Genomic DNA, 19690 nt, shown 5'->3' on the forward strand with positions numbered 1-19690 from the left:
GAATGACATGGATTCCGTGCTGTGTAGCTTGACTAGTCCCTCCAGTCAATGGTTAACTGTTCTTCGGCAATTCAAAGCGTTCAGGCTTTGTCGCAGCTGACCGCGTTCCTGTAGATCTTGACCTTGGTATGTTTTCTTCACCCTCTCGGCCTCATTTCCACTGATTTCTCCATTCCTTCATTCTGCTGGCATGTCTGTGCTTATCTGCCTCCTTTGTGCAACATAAGCTTGTAGATAAGCAGTATATTGGGCCGGGTTACTCATGTCTGTCTTGTTCATTCATCAGAATCCTCTAATTCCCCCCAGAAACCTATTTCCCAGACTGCAGGTGGCCCGTGTTGTAACACAGAGGGCATGCCTGATCTCTCCAAAGCAAACATCTGCATTTTAGTCATCGCCGCTGCTTTTGTATTCCTACAAGTGCCAGTAATGCCCTAATATGTATGTGCACAGGGAGAGTACACATGACTAATCTCAGAGACAGTGTAAAAACATGCCACTGATAGGTACGCAGCTTTAGCCGAGATTAGCAGTGAAGTCGGGAATTATTCATTTGTTGTATTTTTCCCCGCTGTTTACATCCTGGTTGACAGATAGGTGGCACATAATAAACAGAGTCTGACCCAGGATCTTTAACAGTGGTTACCCATAAGCCCCCAAAGTCCTCAGGTGTCTCCAGTTGTGCTATGTCTTAAAAAAGCGTAGCCTCCAGCGGGCTTTAGGTTGCTTTTCTCAAAGCATGTCCCAGTTCTTGCGATTCTGTGACACACTGTTCCGTAACTTTGTTGGAGGAAGGTGTATTGGGAATGAGCAGTTACAAACCTGAGTAAGAGTAATGCCCTGAGACTCCAACCGGTGCTGTTCGCCGGTCAGGGTCACCGCCATCCATGATCTTTGTTCTGGACAGTTAATTAGGAATTAGAACATGGCACGACCCTCAGGATGTTCTCCATGGTTGGAATAATGAACACCTGGAAATGGCGAGGAGCAAAAGCATGTGTGGGGGAAAAAAAATTATTTGGCGCGAGCACAAGTCATTCCATTAAGACTTTTGAACTCCTGTGGCCTTTATAATTACCCACCAGAATTTTTTCCCTGTTCTTCCCACTTTTTCTATGTGAAAGTATTTTTTCTTTCTTCCATTTTGAAGAACAGCTAAAGGTATGAGGTAGAGTTCTCCAGCTTGATAAATTGGATTCCCATTTGTCATGTGATCTATGGTGTAATACAGTTCGAGATGCAGTACGCTGAAATTTATTAAGCACAGATTAGAACTAATGCAGTCCTTGCCTTTGCAAACCACTTGAACTCTCTTCACTCTTCACATTAATTAGATTGCTTTAATTTAATAATTTGACAATTCTTTCAAGTCCACCTGACGATGTAGCACCGTTTCTTTATTTTACATATTAAGTAGCCTGTTGAAAGAAATTCACAGCTTTATGTTGTTTGGTGTAGCCCATGAAAAAGCCTTCCTTGATCCCCACATTTCATTGTGTCACACGATGGCAGTTATTTCAGACTTAAATTCATGGAAAAAGTATAAGTTGAGAAAAGTATGACTGGAGATAATGCATGTAAAGGGAAAGAAAATATGTTTTGCAGAAATATGCCCTGTTATTTATGTTGTCTCGGGAGTTTGGAGTGTGGCCTAGCTGTAAATTCCTCTTGAAATCCGTGTTGCCTGGTTATATCTAGTATTCCATTTGTATTGTCAAAACAAAAACTGTCTTGGTGCTGTTTGTGTATTCATGGAGGAATGCAGCACAGGTGGAGCGTGGGTTCTACGGCTAAAAATACAGAGCCAAAAAATTTCATATACTTTACATGCTCGCTTTAAAAAAAAAAGAAAAAAAAAGAAAAAAAAAATCCAATTTAACCTATAATTCTCTTATTGCTTTTCTGGTGCAGGTGGTGTGTTCATGCAGGGTGGCGTCAATTTTAGCATTCTCCCTGTGTATAAGGCCCAGTTATGCTCCCGTCTGCCATATCATAATCATTTGGCCTGATGCCTTGATTCGAATTGGTGAATTGTTACACCCCGAGTAGGTAGAGTATGATACATCTGCTCACAGGCCACATTATTTTATCAACTGCATTTGCAGGTCACAGTGCAGTGCAGAGGATGGTGTTTCTTTTTTCACCCTCTGTCTGTGCTGGCAGCGAGTACGCCCCAGTACACACAGTCCCTCGATGCAGTCTGGCAGGCCTAGTGAATCATCTTCCCGTCACAGGTGGGGGAAATACAACAGCGGGATTGGCAGTCCAAAGGTGGCGTCTGGCCCGCTGTTGAGTGAGGTGTTTGGCTTGCTTCCGCTGGAAATGTGAATATGTCATATTTTTTTCATGACAAAGAAGGGAAGTAGTCGTGCAAGTTTTTATTTATCTCTGCCCAGAAAGAGTAAACCAGTGATTCAGGAGATTTGAAAGAAAATGGTATTAAAATTATCTTCCAATTTCCAGATACATCAGTCTGCTTGTGTGCATATACATTGGTGCAGATCTGAGCCCTGCTTGTTTTCTTGTGTGTTTGCACTTGTGTTTCTTTCAGTGTGGGTGTGCTTCTCTTGCACTTTTTATGTGTGTGTTTGAGAGGCTGTTTCATCTGAGCTCTTGTAGGAAGGTGGTTGCGAGGGCCGCTGATCAAAGGCGGAATCCTCAGGGCCAACAAGGGCCCAGCGCGAGCAGCAGATGTTTCCCGTCTCTGTTAGCGCCTCAGTTAGCGCTATCCTTATTTAACCAGCTCCGGCTAATGGCCCTCGCCGGTGTTGAATACACCGGATCACTTTTCTTCTCTTTTGTGTGTGGAACATGGGACAGAACACGAAACGCCAGGGATATCTTGTTCCTCTGTGACTCTCTCACTGTGCTCCTCGGTGAATTTCTGGCCAGAAAAATCCCTTTCACAGTAATTGGGTGTGAATGAAACACTTGTGCTTGCCTGTTGTCTCCAGTATAGTCTTGCATTCAGGCCAGTGGTTAAACAAGCCAAGAAGGAAAAACTGGCTTGGGTGGGTGAGAGGGTCATAGTCCTGCAAAGTGAAAGGGATCAAAAGAAGATATTGCCAAGAAAAAAAAAAATAGTGAGTGTGGAAAATGACAAAAAAAGAAAAAAAATCAGGTATTGTAGTTTACAGAAAATGAGGGAGGCAAAGAAAATATGAACTGCAAAGGCAAAGGAAAAAAAAACCCCATACTTTTCAGGAACAGTGATGCAACACAGTACAATGTAGCACAAGCACGTTGGTTTCACAGAAACGGAGAACCAGTTTCTTCACATGGCATGCAGGAGATTGATTGAGAGATTCGGTGGGTCTAATTGTGCTGGACCATCTGCCCAAGTTACAGAACCTGCCAGGCATGTGACAGTTTCCAACAGGCTCACTGACGAGCAGATGTGTGCAGGAGTGTGTATACTCGTGTGTGTGTGTGTGTTTAAGCACGTCAGTCTTGCTTTACTTTGTGATCACATCTTTTTTTTTTAAAGGGAATTAAGACAAAAATTCTCGTCTTAAATTAGAGGGAAGTGACAAAAGCAAATTCACACTGTTAGTTGCTTTTTTTAAAAAAAACAATATAATTAAATCTTTCCATGTGTGGCACTTTCTTGTCATTTGCTATTTGTAGGATCTGTCAGAGATGTTCGAGTGGTCATTGTTGCTGTCAGTATTGATATTGATATAACAGACTGACAAGTGTCATATGCACAGAATGAATTTCCATAAATCAGTCAACCATTTCCCTGTTACTCACACAATGAAACAGATCGCCCGTAAAATGGAAATAAAGGAAACTAACAAAATGATCTACACAAAATGTGCATACTAATTTATTCATTAAATTCAATTGGCATTTAATGAGATGGCTGATGAGGGAATGTTTTCAAACCAAAGAAGCAGTCATCATGTGTATAAGGCAGAGACCAAAATCCCACAGGAAGTGCCTTACTGTTCAGCTGACTGAGATGTGTGGTTACATAGGAAAAGGCTGACATGTGCTCATTTGCTTTTGTTGCTCAGAGTTATATGAGATGATGGATACCTTCCCGTGCCTGATGGCTAAACATAAAGCGACGACCCGCATTCAGTTAGCAGAAAGACAGGAAATGGGGGAACAGTTAGCCAGGTTGGCCTAGCTAACTAATTACAATGATACTTTTTCAACAGATTAAACTGAACAAGATACGTCCTGATGATTAGTGAGCATTGTAGGTGCTGGCGGGTGGATTTTGTTCCCAGGCTAGCTTGTTCTTCTTTCCAGTCTTTATGCTAAGCTAAGTAAGCTGTCTTTTTGCTCCAGTTTCATATTTACCGTGGTTTCAAATCTTCTCACCAAGAAAGGAAATAATATTTTCCAAAAATGTTGACCTCTTCCTTTAAACTCATTGAACCCCAATGCAAAAGATGCCCATTCCCAAATGGAGACAATATAGGTCCTTGATGCTTTCAATTCCAAAATCTTGCTACGGTCTGACTTTAAAGAGGATTTAGAACAAAGAAAAGGAAACCGTTTCGTTAATGAAGCTACACTATACGACGCTCTACTTACAGATACACAAAAGTGATAGGCTAGAATTCACCTGAAACTGGACACTTTTGTCTTGCCAAAGGGGGCATGGGACACCGAATTAGCAAATAAGGTCATTTCATTTGCATACTGAATCACTAACAACTATCCTTCTGCTGCTCTGGCCTCAGTATCTCCTCATACACTTCTTTTCTCCACCTAAAAACTGACATACTTCAGTCTTAGTTTCATTAAATTGCTATTGGCTGTTAAAAAATACAATTTCCAAGATTTCCATTCATTGCTACTTATAAAATCCAGCTGGACTCTTGTTGTCCCCAGTGTGAACATTTAACAGCCTCATTCATTGAGTTATCAAGCTGCAGTATCTCCAGCAAAAAATATTTTACATGGAATCCTTGTAAATGTCTAATAGCAATCCAAGCCACTAGACATGACAGTAAAGTAATGGACTGTTAATTTACATGCCTGGCTAAGGATTTCACTGGTGCAAATCCCACAGCTGATGTTAATGATATGACAAGTAGAGCAGTGGTTTTAATTTTGATCCAATCCAATGTTAAAAATGCAGGCTGTTGAACTGCAGAAGAAGTTGTTTACATTCGGGGAAATAAAGTTAAAAAACACAAAAGTTACATCCATTGTTGTCAGATATTTGTCTTTCATTATGTTCCGCATCCCTGCCTCCTTTCCTTGATTTGGCCACAGATGACAGGGGATGTTGGCATGTGTTTCATATTCTGCATGCTCATATCCCTAAGTCCCTCTCGTAATTATTATTCAGTAGATGCACTGCTTGGCACAAGGACAAAAGTTTGCATAATTTATGCAAGGCCGTCATCAGTTTTTGAAAAATGGCCCCAGCCTTTTCTTGTGCTTTTAACTAAATAGATGCACTTCAGCCTGGACATAAAACGACCGCAAGGAACATAGAAAACTTTATTTATATCTTTACCTAAACTTTGAACCAATACAGACTTCAGAGAGTGTATTAGGGTTGCTATGTCCAGCTCAAATAAATTTATTTTACTTGTTCTCTTGAGCCTGCCATGCTCTCCCACTGGGATAACGCCACTAGAGTGGATGGAAATTTTAAAAATAATACTTTGTAAGGCCTCTAGAAGATGTCAGCTTCTCAGATACAGTATTTGGAGATGAGCTGGCTATGATAAGATACAACCCACTTCCTCGAGTGTCCCTGAGGGCTCTCACCTGAGGGCACCTGAGTTATTTCCAGCATATCGCTCGCAGAAAGAGGACCTTTGAGAAAAAGCAGCATTGTTGTTCCACATCCCTTGAGAAAGCGCTCTATATTTACTTTAAGAAACAAGGGGATGATGTAAATAAACTGCCTTCATTGTAAACCTCTTCTTTATCTCTTATCCATGCATCCCAATTTCCATCATTTTCTCCCTAATCCTGGTTGTAAATGGGTTTTTTTTTTTCTCCCCCCCCCCCGCTGCATTGTTCACTGGTTTGGATTTCAGCAGTCTATGACTTGGACATTGTAATCCATCTGTGCTGCCAGACCATGGAAGGCAATGCTGGATGTACTTTTTCTGCCTCTTTTGTTTGATGTCTTGTAAAGACGGAAAACTGGCATTTGTCCTTTAATTTCTAAATAGCCTGTGTTTCGCGGACTGGAAACCATTATCCAGAATTCTGGAGGTAAATGGCAAGATTGAATAATAAGCTTTTTGGCTCCTCTTTCAGTTCTTTCAGTCTTTGCTGATGGGAGGCGGAGGACAAAATTGTATGTTTCTCTGTTCTATTCTTAAACCAGCTACATGAAATTTGTAGGTACTTACTTAAGACATTTTTAATCTCCAGAAATGTGATTATGGTATTTTCCTCATATGGACATATTTTAAAGATAGCTTTTTGATTTTTTTTTTTTTTTTTTTTTTTTTTTTAAATAACTGTTGTTTAGGCTGTGTTATATAACCACATCTTCAAAGGATCATTAACTCTCATCAAATTTGACAGATTTAATCAGTCTTGCTGGGTTTGCCTTTGTATCTCACAACAAATGATTTTTAATTCGGAGAAACTGAAGATTCATGATATGCTGTTGCCACTCAAGTCATTTCAGTAATGTTTTAAAGACATGTTAAATATTCTGTGTCTCCATGCAGGCTAAGCTCATCAGATCGTCTTACTTTTCTCTCCATGCAGACTTAGCATTTTCATTTAAACCTGCTGCTTGCATCCGTGGAACAAATCAATAACCCAGCGGAGTGTGGTATTTGCATGATGCGAACTGCTGTGAAGATGAGAGAATAAAGTGGAAGGACTGGAGATGGAGGGTGTTTGCCCTTTGACCTTCACAAACGTCTGTTTGGGGAGAATAAATAAAAGCAAAAATCAGTGACTTTGACTGTGCTTAATGACGCTTTGACTGTGTGCTGAAAAAAACAAAGGCGACCGTGTAGAAATATGTTCAAAATTGCTTTCTATTATGTGTTTTTGCCCAGTGTGTCTCTCTCTCTCTCTCTCTTTCTCTCTGTCTCTATCTCTCTCTCCCTTCCTCTCTCTCTCCCTCTCTCTTTTGCTCGCTCCTTTTTTTCCTGAAGGAAAACAGATCGATGTGCTTCCCTTGGTTAGGGGACCCTCAGGATTTATAACTTGTCCATGACAAGAAGTTCCAAAGCCAGGATTTTTGCCAAGATTTCAGATGGCCAGACAAATATATCGGATGTGTCTCACTTCATAACCTGACCTCCAGAGCTGTGGAGTTTGAATACATGCATACTAAGAAAGAATAATATTTTAGGCTTACTTGTCTGCTATCCCCCTTACTCTTTGTCATCTATTGTATTGTCAGATTTGAGCCTGACCATTTATTATAAGATCTTGTGTGGAGACAGTGATGGAGGATGCTGAATACTGAACTGCATTTCTTAGTGAGTTTCACTTCAAGATAAACCATAGGAATTGCTCCAGTTCGACATCCTCACGTAGTGTACAAAGCAGGAATGAGGGTTTGTAACCTTTGCTGAAGTCTTAAGGAGAAAGGACCTTCTAAATACTTAAAGCAACAGCATGAGGATACTCCTCCGTCTTTTTTCAGCTCCCAGAGACAGCTTGAGTTTATCCTTTTGTCCATCAGTTTACAGACAACTCTGGTGAAAGTGGATATGAAGCCATATGGCGTTCTGAACCCTCAAACTAAAGTCATCGAAGTGTGTCATTTTTCACACTAGCACGAGGTCTGTTATATTTATAATTCATTTAGTGGAAGGGCAAGCTTCACACAGGAGATGGGACATTATATGCATATTTGAAAAATTTAACACCCACAAACTGCGAGGACTGGAATGTGCTCAAACGCTACAGTGTTTTCAGTTTTTCCTAGCTGTTTGAGGATGTGACCCAGGATATGTTGCCCTATTAGAAAGCAATAACGGATAAATTGCTCTGCAGAAGTATAATGAAGGAGCGCAGTGAAAGACTGCAGGCGCTAAATAATTTAATTTTCAATCGCTCAAATATGACACATTATTAAAATTTAAACGCCTGTGTTCTGCTTTTTTTTTTCTTTTTCTTATTTCTTGACCTGCAGGGCGTTGCTGTGTTTATTTGCTGGGAAATATCTAGATAGCTTAGACATTATCAGTCAGTACATTTGTACTGAATTGAGGTATGTGCTTAACACTTGTTTCCCATCATGCACGAGGTTCATAGGAACACAGATGTGCATTCATGCCTCTCACACTTAATTTAGCGTGAAACGTGAGCCAAGTTTCAGACCCCGGCTTAATAACTGTGCTTTGGTGTTTAATGTGGAGGTCATGCTGTCAGTGTGGTGTGATGTGCATACCCCATGTGAATGAAGACAGACTTTGACTTTGGCATGTACACTTATGTACGTATGTGTGTTTTTGTCGCACCTGCACACTTCTGGCATACCGCTGGAGGAAAACTGAATACCGCATGAAGAAGAGGAAAAAAGAAATACCACAATTTAAGCCAGTGGTGATGGTGATGGTTCCTTCTTGTTCAGCTAATCAGTTGAGTTGTAAACACTTTAAGTGGTGATATTCATCTTATTTAAGATTCCAGGTGGTGACCCAGCTCCCAAATGAGGCTAAACACTCAGTTTTCACTCTAACTTTCTGCTATTCCATGCTAACAATAGCAAATGTATGGAAATTGATAATAATTGCTGAAGTTGGTCCTTAGTTTTTGATCGAGGTAGATAAGAGCAGCTTCTCCTTTCTAGACTGCAACTGTTCACTTTTCTTTCTGAAATGCGAGCTGCTTTATTTGCAGCAGCAACCGAGCCAGTTGAGCTAACGTTAGCCCCCTGAGTTGGTTAAAAACGCCTTTTAGTGTTCCTGATTTTAAACAAGAATCATGTAACATCATGGGTAAAGATACCTAAGTACAATATATAGTCTCATGACTGAGACTAAGGCTGCATGCACCAGGCGAAGCATTTGCATCCTGGTTCATGATCTGTGCAGAAGACATGCAAAAAAGAAGTGTTGTTACTGCGTTTTTGCTAGTAACTCTCATGTTATTTTATAATAGGGATAAGGCCCTCTTTGGCTGCTCAGGTTGTGTTTGTTTAAGTTGTGTGTTTGTTGCCTTTTTCAGGACATGGACTAGCTTTACGCTTGTTAGCCAAGCATGCTAATGATTACAGTGCAGATAAATACCCCATTGCTTTTGTCTTTGCGATTGTGTAATGAAGGGCTAGATAAAAGGACCAGATAAAATGCCCGTTACTAAATGATCTTTAAATTAATCACCTTCAGTACAGCCCAAGAGCTTTCATATTTTAATAAATCTGTAACTTGACAGACCTGCCGTGCTTAAAGCTATGATTGGACAGTTGTTATTGTTGGCGCAGTGGTTCAGTGAAGGGTGATTGTATTGCATTGATTCAGTTGTATGTGGGCTGCATTGTTATTCACTGACATGCTAAATTTAATTCTAATACTAATAATGATACTACAATAAGAAACATCATATGAAGCATCAGTTGCTGTGTCAAAATACGTGACGTGCTAACCAGCAGCATTGCATTTAAACAAATAAAAACCGAATCATAATCACTTTAGTCCTATAAATCTGAATGAATGCTTACATTGCACATTGCAGACTGTCTTCAGCTCATGTCATTCCCACACTCACACACACTGCTTCGTCTCACACAAGTCATTTTATTTTTCAAGGGATCGTCAAAGAAACTGTCAGCATCAGCTTGCACGGAGGAAATCACTCGGATGTGCTAAATTATTGGTGCCATTTGCATTGCGCATTAGCGCGTGGATGCAGGCTTGGATCGCTGAGATGTGCTTCATTCTGAATAATGATTTGCAGAGTCAGACTGAACAGAGGACATTCGTTCGTGTCACTCCACTTAACATGTGCCCTTTACATCCTGGTGACAGGTCCCTGCATTTGATGGGAAATATTCGAAAATATCATGTTTGCCATTGTCCGTACCAAAACTAAATTAAAATCACGTAACATTAAAAGGCTGTGCTACAAAAATACTGCATGGAAATAAAAGAATAGGAAACTAAATGTCATTGGCTCAATTTTCTAACACATCAGTAGGAAAGGGCAATGAATAGTGTGACCTGCATAAAGCTGTCTCGATCAACTGTGCTTACCATTGGTCTTTGTCCTCTGTCATTACATCTGCTATATTATTATTTTTTTATATGAAAGTAGTAAAATTATCTTCACTCTATATATCATAGAATTGCATTAGCCTATGTGACCTCTTTTTCACGATGATTCAGACAAATCTTTGCGATGTTCACATCACGGTTAAACTAAAGCACTGTGCTTGTGCACTGTGGGATACACACACTGGAAATGCATTTTGGCTGCTGTCTCATTCAGCTCTGGGCAGTGTATGAGGTCAAAGCAGATGCCGCTCATATGCAGATAAGGCTGCAGCGATTGGAGCCGAAACAATTGAAATTCACGCTCTTGGGCATTTTCTTTACACAGTTTAGACAACAGAAAACAGGAGCACAGCACCACACGTTGCCATCATCAATCACAGCAGAGACGAGTCACTGTGATGTGTCAAAAGGATGAAAGGCATGATTCTCTGAGTACATGGCATCAGGATAAATTGTGATAGCATCAGTGCTGAACCATAGAGAAAATCATCTCATGCATCCACTGACTCTGTAGACCTGCACATAGGAATCCAGGTTATTAAGAGAAATCAGACATGGAGGGAGGAAAACAAAAAAACGCATTTACTGTAATGACTGCTCTAAAAGTTGTCTATGCATGCACATAATTGGATAATCAGATTAGTAATCAGATTTCTCATCTACCTAGTACTATATATTTAAACTGAATCTGGTAAAATTTTATTGTTGGTGATAGTGATATTAATGATTACTGATGCTTAGGAGGGTTGTTCTTTATGAAAAGTTAGGGTGAAAGTTAAGAGGCACTTTTTCATGATGCTTGGTTATACTTTTAGTTTAGTCAGACCTTCACTTATAGTATTCACAAACATATAGTTATAATTAAATAAATAAATCAATGAACAGCTGTGACATTTTTAGCAGTCAAGAAGGAATAAATGCTTTTATTTTTGCATTTTGTTGGGGACTTGGGTGCTGTAGTCACCCAAGTCAACTTCAATGCCCATGTCGTCAAGCATTAATGTTTTGATGACTCTTAATCGGATGTTTTTTTTACCAGTGGATTACACAAAACTACGTTTAAGGAAGGCTTCAAAGTGAAATGGGCCCAGTGGTAAACCTATAGTCTCAGACAAAGCTTTAAATTTTCAAACTGATGAGACTCGGGTCTGCCATTAACATGAATTTGAGTCTGTCTTTTTGCTGCATCATGACTGATTTTCAATCCGAACTTGGAAATATCCATCAAATTTGATGAAGCATCTCAAACTCAAGATGGTAGCAGATTTTTAGAGGGAATGCAGCCTCAGTACTGGGAGTTCGAAGTCATCTGTTAATCAGAGACAACCATAATTATGCTAGTTGTGAGGCGTTTTTCTCATTTCTCAATTTGTGTGCCCAGCGTTCCCAAGAGTTGCCTAACTATATCCATTCTGAAATTCTTGACATGAGCATTGCTGTGTTGGCTGCTGTTGCAATATTTCCACTCTCCTCCCGATGGACATATTGGGTAATAAATATGAGATCCACCAGTACAGATGATGTTATTAGACTTGCCAGCCTGAGGCATCAGCTGTGTGTATTGGACGTCTGTCAGAGCAGAGTCCTTCCCTCCCCCTATTCAGACTCCCCTCTGTGCTCAAACCAACTGGTCCAGCATGTGCATGCCAGGCTCCTGGAGAGTCCCAGAGACCCCTCTTTGGTCCATGTCCAAGTCTAAAGAAAGGCTATGGTATTGAAATAGACACCCCTGCACTCACGATGCTGAAGTAAAACAAAAATCTCCTTTTCCTTGTTCAGCTTCGTCACGGTGGAAGTGGATTGCTCAGGAGGGTAAGACAGAATTTCAGGCTCTTCTTTAAAGGTGGTCTCTCACACCATCCTGATGGCCTGTTGTGCAGATACAATCCAGTGTTAGATTGGTCCATAAATGATTATGATGATAGACAGGATGTAGGGGTGGAAAGTTCCCTTCATTTAAGTATGAGATAGAGACGGCTGACAGGACTCCCCAGAAATGTAGTCAGTGTCATTCTGTCTGAGAAGGGTTGAGGTTTTGGATCAAAGAGGATCATCAGGGATGCAAAAAGAGCCACTGTGAGATGGATGTCAACATGATTTGACACTGATGCTATGAGTCAGTGAAGAACCCTAAGATTTTCTAAATTTACAACAAATGGGAGTGCAGATGGGCATTATGGCATCACAGACTTTTTCCTCAACAAAACAGGGTTGTCACTCTGGGTTAAACAAGACTAAGAGTCTACACAGTAGTAGCTGCGAGGCTATGCTTAGGCATAATTCTAACATCAAGGTGCCACGCTGCTAGTCATGCACACCATCAAGTCCAGTTGCGTTCGATTGAATTTCCTTGAGATAACCATGACCTGGATGAATGAGAATATTCACAGGCTTATCTTAGTTCAATGTGTTATTTAGTTTAGCTCTCCACAGAAAAGCTAAGTATTGTGGAAATTAAAATTCTGACCAGATTTTGGTACTTGACAAAATATCAGGAATCATCATTGTGATTAGAGTTCATCATCTGAATACTATTAGTGTCTGTAGAAAATTTAATTGTAATCCATTTTAAAGTTATTGAGATATTTCAGTCTAGACCAAAATGGTTAACCAAACAGCCGTTCATTTCCTAGAGCCATGCCACTAGCTTATAATAGAGAAATTTATCCATTTATCTAATTTGGCTGCAAAGACACCATAAAGATTCTTAATTGGGTTAAAACATCGACTCTGGCATGAAAAAGCTATCTGGGTGACTTCTCTTTAAAACCTTATGGGCCAGTCTTTCTGGCCAAATTAAATACATGTTGCACCCAGAGACCTCTCAGCATTGATGTGCTCAATATTGATGGGGAAAAGGCCAATGCCATCAATCGAGAGTCTTCTGTTATCCCGTCTGCATAAACAGGAGGCAGTCTCATTAAAGACTGTGTTCTGAGTGGTTCTGTGAAATTTCTGTTTATTTGGGGTGTTGTACTCTGGAAAGCCAGAAGCAATTACTTGGGGCAGTGGCCTCAGTGGACAAACAATGATACTGGAGTATAGTTGGGACCTTGCACCTGGATCACGAGTCGTGATGATTTCACGCTATGTCGATCAAAGTTTGTTTTAGAGAGACCAAGAAAGAACTAGAGCAACTGTGTAAGAGTATTTGTCATAGAGTAAGACAGCCTGTCTGTGTATTCACTTGCTCTGTCTTCCTCAGTGCATCCCAGCTGCCAACAAACACAATATTACATTTTCTACAGAGGAGCTGGGTGCAAACCCTGTTATTATCCTTTCCAGTCCAATCTTACCCCAATTGTCAGGCCTTCCAGGTCCATCTATCCAAACCCTTTATTTGAATTCATTTTGTGCATTTTTAATTCTTGGACCTCTTGAGTCCTCTAACAGTCCAGTGTGTATATGTGGATGTACATGTGTGTAAGCTCCAATCACAGCTGTGTAAAAGCCGTGGTTCACAGTCCATTCATGTGCTTTCACATTTGTTAACTATCCCTGACTGTTATGTGGCTGCCTCACCCTGGGAGACCTCCGCTTTTAGATTTAGAAAGGTTGCCTGCTGAGTTCAACCCAAACACATTCTGCTGCTCAGCCAAGAGAATACAGGGCAAGGTCATTAGATTGTGTGTGTGTGTGTGTGTTTGTGCACGTTTTCATGACACTCCGTGAAGTCAGAGTGCATAAAAGCACAAAGACACACATAGACGCACGGTGTCCCTCCCCCCCGTGTGTGTGTATTACATCTACTAATCGTTCATGTTTTGATTTGACATGTAAAACATATATCTAACTTGCCTCCTGTGGCTAGAACAACCATTGATAGCATCAATATGGCGTTGTATGTGATTCTCTCTTTGTGGTCCCTAATCAACTTCATTAAATCCCCTGTCTTTGCAGATTTTTCTTCAAACTAAGTCCTTAATGACTTTATTAGAATTAGTCAGCATCTAGCAAAATTAAGCCAGTACATCCTGAATATTTTTTTTGAATGAGTCCATGCTGCTGAGTCTATTATAAAAGTACTAAAATGGCTGGATTCATAGTTTCGTGCATTGCTGCCACAAATCTCATATTTCATATTTTTGTGTGTGTGTATTCACTTACAGCTAACATAATGTACGTAGTGGGCTGCAGGAAAAGACTCTATATCAAGAATAATAAACGTACTTGAAATTCAGTAGACATATAGATCGAGGTTGATATAACCCTGGGGGCCCCGGCTATCTCATCAGGTTTTAGAATTCGTGGTAAGACCAGGCACCTCGAGACCAGCCGTGATTTGTCAGACCTGAGAGCATTTGCCTTGACAAGAGAGGAGAGTATTGCTCCCTTTGTCCAGAGACATACCCCATGAGGATGTTTGCCCAGACCAATCAGACTTTCATCAAACTCCATTCTGTACAAGTCTGAGTGAGGACTGTGGGGCCCAACAGCCTACGAGCTGTCTACACTTCTTCCATACTTTACTCGGCAGGCACCTCTTCCCTGTGGCTTAGAAAAACAAAATACCCAATTATAGATGATTATCTCTGAGCATTCTGTGATAAGTTGGATTTGTGGAAGACAGGGAGAAGAAGTGTTGGCAACTAGGAGGGCTCCTCGGGGCGACCTGAACCATAATGATTCGGAAATGGTTCATAGGATCTTGGATGGGCTGGCAGCTGTTGCAAGTGCACTCTAAGTTGTTTCGTTTCTCAGCAGACCAAGTGGGCCAAAAATACAACTATGAAAAATGGCTTAACGTAAAATAATTTTACATTTATCTCTCTGAATACCTTCTAGTAGTATCCTTAGTCTTCCTCCACTTTTGAACTTCTCAATTTTCAGTTGAAAAGTAAGTCCTCGAGCATACCAAAAGGCATTCACAAGTTTATTCTTGCTTGTAAATCGATCACTCCAGAGCCAGGTCTCCGAGGTCTTGACAAGAGAAGCTCTCTCACATTTCAGCCCGCATTTTCTAAAAAGCTGCTGGACAACTCAAGGAGGCTACAAAACAATTCACCACAATGACCTTTGGCCTCTGTGTCAACTATGTTTGGATAATTATTTACTTTTGAATGCCAGGAGAATACGAACGTCTTACTCAACAAGATAATGGGTCATTGTTGACCGCAAAATCCAAGTCAAGAGTGTTTTCTACATTTTTCACCTATTTCATTTTGTTTCCAAGTCATTTATAGAGACTTGTTTTAAGTCTTTTTTGCAGCTGAGCAGAATTGCACTCATTCACATGAATAGTAAATAAGTTGGTGTATGCAGATCAACGTTATACAGTTGCAGAACACTGACATGTTATTTTAGGGCTGGGAGCAAAGGTGAATTCACAATACAAGACTCATTAATTCCTGATACATTACCTTTGAGATTAAAATAATAAATATATCAAAGTTATGCAATGCAAGACAGCATTTGCAAAACATGTTAAAAAGCTAGAATTGTTTATATACTGCAAAAAGTTGGACAAAGAAATGATCCCAAAGACCATATTTTAGTATTGCTTCCAGTGAATCAGTCATGTCTTGCAACCAAACACACCACAATATAGTGCAGCATCGATTATTTGTTTGCACTTTCATATTGATATTTGCTCATTCAGGAACATTGCTAGGGCCAAGACATTTCACACAATAACAGGCAGAGCAGGTTCTGACAAAAGATGTTTCGGCTGAAATGTCAACAGTTGAGCCTCAATGAAAGGGCCCTTCAGTGGAGCGGTGAATCTTACTGTGCTCACAAATTATGCTGTCACCATGTTCCTCAAAGGGAGTAAGTCATTATAGATAGTGTATTTGTATACACTTTTTATATAGATAGTGCATTATAGATTGTTTTGAAAACATCTTTAAAATGTTATGTCATGTAAGGATAAAATTATGTCAGTGAGGCGAATCAAGAGTGATACCTTAATGTGGAAATACACATATTGTGAAAAAAAATCAAATTATTCTGTAACTTAAACCAAGATTAACTTTACAAAGAAAATGAAAATGCAGTTTGTTACAAAACAAAAGTTAAACAGTGAGTTCTAGCTTGTGTAAATATTATCTGCAGTCAGTGAATAAACTTTTTTGAGCAAAGAATCTAACAGTATTGAATTATGTTAATTGCTGTTTTCTAAGTTTCTGATTTCTCCTCCTGCTTTTTCACGGTCAGTTGCTTTGCTAATGTACACCACTTCCTTCCAGCTATCGATTTATATGTATGATTTGAACATTTAGTGGAAACTGATGGATAAATAAGCACATGTACACCTGCCTGCCATGGATTCCACCCCCCGCTCTTCCTCTAATTGAGCTGTGAGTGGAGTCCAGGTGGAACCCATTTGAATTCCCTCTGGTCGTGACCATTGTGGTTGCTTGTGACACAGTCATACCTCTCATTTCCAGACCATTTACAACGTATTCTTGCCATCGGTAACACCGGTGCTACAATCATTATGCCAACTAGAAGCATCATAGCAATTTGTGGTCAAAAACACTAACACAGACGTTCAGGACCAGATGGAAGGCAGAATTAACATTGTAATCAACTCTGTAGAGAGTGCGTGCAGAGTGATACATAATGCACTTTTGTGCATCACATTAGCCTGGCCGGGGTGCTATGCAATTCATGTTTTTAAGATTTCATTATATTCTGTGCATTGGGCTCAGCATCAGATAATGATATTGAAATGCATGCGCCATTGGGATCAGTGCTATTGACATTGGAATTTGCTGTACCTCTGATTCAGAGGCTGAGCTGAAATTGCTGTTGTTTGTGTGTGTGTGTGTGTGTGTGATTTTTTTTTTTTCTCCCTTCTCAAATCTGGCAGGGAATGAAGTGTCTATTGGAAAATTATGCAAAGATGGTTAGAGGGAATACAAAAAGCATGGAAATTGAGACCTGAAAAAGTCAAATACAAAAAAAAAATAGAAGAAACTAAATGGGTGTGTTTTCTGAGCATACGTCCTCCAAACCTGGCTGCACAGAGTTCAAGCTGTGCTGAAAAACGATAGCAGCAATCAGAAAACTGACTTGGTTTGGCTTTGTTTCAGGTGTGAAAGGGTGTGGCCTGTATTATGTTTCTTTGTCTGCTACCAGAGCTCATAGCCACAGTGCTTTGTGTGATTTTCAACTGTCCTCCAGCCATATGTTGCCCATTTTTTTGTTCAACAGCGAATAGTTTTGTATTCAATAGATGGCCGTGCTATTTTACTAACCAGTCAGAATTAATTATCAGCTCATTCATATATGTATATATTTACTGCTTTCAACAGAGTTTCAACACAGTTTCTTCAGTCTTCTGTGTTCACTGTAAGGTTGTACTTTTACTATTATGCTACACCAAATGGTAAAATCTGCACGTTATAATATTTACAATGTTCATTATTTCAACTTGGTGTTTTAGCATGCTAGCATTTGTACAATAAAGTACATCCAAAGATGATGCAATTGTCATGGGTTCTGCAATCCTGAGGACGGCCCACTGACTATCTGCTGGAAATCATGAATGTGTGGACCTCATTTCATGGAAATCCATCTAATAGTTGATAGAAGTCTGGACCAACATGGTTGACCTGCAGTATGCTGCTAATCTTGCCATAGAGGAGGTCGTGTTTTTTCACCACATATTCATCATGTCCATAACCCTGCCAATACTGTCAGCCTGTATCTTTGAAAATAGCTCTTGTCAGCACAATACTTTGGCAATATATTGATGCAGGTGTCAAAAAAGAAATTCATATGGTCAATGGGACTTACCTCTAAAGGTCACTGTGTTTTAAAGCTATACACCATGAACCATTCTTTGGTTCATGGTTGGGAAAATTAGGACCACTCTTGCTATGTGCACGATGCAATTCAGTCACCTGCAGTGATGTAATGTGCCGCCTTTTAGCTTGCATCCAAAATCAAGCCTTGCCACATAATGACTTGCAGTGTTTGTGGGCACAGCATGCCAATTGCTACCGGTAGGTGATTAATGGCCAACAGGTGAGGTTGTCATGGTAACTTGCTCACCTGAGCCACTATAGCAACACAAGCCAAAGTGGAGGCTGCATGCAGGATTCACTTGCACTGCTATTCTTGACCTTCAGATATCATCTAATATCCTTTTGCCTTACATCTTCATCTCTGTCTTTTATTTTCCTTTTTTTTATTATTCTGTGAATAAATTTCATCTGTCTTTTGGATTCATCTAACTAATTTCTCTCCATCTGTCCTCCTACCCTTTTATCCTCCATCCCTCAATCTTTTACATTCCCTCTTTCCCAGTTCTTGGTAGTCCATCTCTTTCTCTTTCGTGTCCACCCTATTCCTCCGCCTCTTCCCCTCTTTCGTCCTTTGTCTGGGATCCATTTGTGCTGCATTAGGCAAGATATGTTGAGAGAGAAAGAAAGGGAGGACAGAAAGAAGGAAGACATGGAAAATGGATAGTGAGCTTTGCATTATAATGGAGAACCGTCTCAAAGCAGATTTCCCCTGCCTTTAAAACGATGCATCTATTTGCATTCATTCACCCAACTGTATGTCCGCTCAGGCCTTTCTGCTTTTATTTTTCTCCCTTGTGGAAATGTAACCCATCCCTATTGTGTACTGTTAAATATTTGAAATGGTAATTTGTTTTATTTGTTTTGCAGCTATTTTTTTTGCTTTTTTTTTTTTTTTATTGCGTGTGCAAGTAATTTCCTTTAATGGATTGTGTTTGTATTGTCTTGCAGTTGGGAAGTGTTTTGTGTGTCAGAAGGGGGTTGCAACGCCTTTGTGTGCATGGAAGGGAGGAGGGATGGTCCCATTATTTAACCCAAGCCATCAGTCACACTCAACAAGCCTATCATATAGGGCCATTCAGAGACTGTGGCGGCTAAAGTTAGCACTATTATCTGCCTGTCACTGGCTAGCAGTGTTGGGGTCCCTTGTGGAAAACCAATTGTATGAGTCAATGCCTTCCTGCTCATGTTGTCAAGCTCTGGGGATGTGCACAGTGCCTTAAAAGAGGACTCTCCATTACCCTTCAGGTTTTCACACCTTTCAACTCACATCATAAAAGCATGATTTTCACTTTTCTGCTGTGTTTAGTATTATAAACTTGACTGCTCATTGGTCTGCATGGTTTGGAAGCCTGACCAAGTGGGAAAAAACAAAATCTTTAAGTCTAGAAGGAAAGGATCATCTTGGTTTTAATAATCTCAGCTCATCTTCTAAGATTTCTGAATGAGTGCTCATCAATCAAACTGTATGCAGACATTGTGCCTGATTAATATTCATTTTATATGAGACACTTCATTTGCATGAACACACTGTCTGTCTCGTAAAAATTACCAAGTCCTCCCCACTGCCGTGATAAGCATCTGGACATGAAACAGTTGAAAATCTGAGACATGGTACTTAACCCGGAAACAGGATCCCACTTCATTACATAGTGTTACGTGGGAGGGCTTAAAGCAGGCGTGACTAGTAACATCATACTTAGTGTGCCCCCATCAGATAACACTGAGGATCAAGTTTCGCTTTGTTTCAGAAGCACTGTATGGAAC

At 40.2% G+C, this 19690-nt stretch overlaps 1 protein-coding gene across 14 annotated transcripts in view; it reads left to right on the forward strand.

Moving 5' to 3' along the window:
• LOC124054617 (adhesion G protein-coupled receptor L3-like) overlaps positions 1–19690 on the forward strand; it is a 198641-nt gene that overhangs the window by 33790 nt on the left and 145161 nt on the right. The gene's annotated exons all lie outside the window — the stretch shown is intronic.

Source organism: Scatophagus argus, chromosome 23 (genome assembly GCF_020382885.2).
Source record: "Scatophagus argus isolate fScaArg1 chromosome 23, fScaArg1.pri, whole genome shotgun sequence".
NCBI lineage: Eukaryota > Metazoa > Chordata > Actinopteri > Scatophagidae > Scatophagus > Scatophagus argus.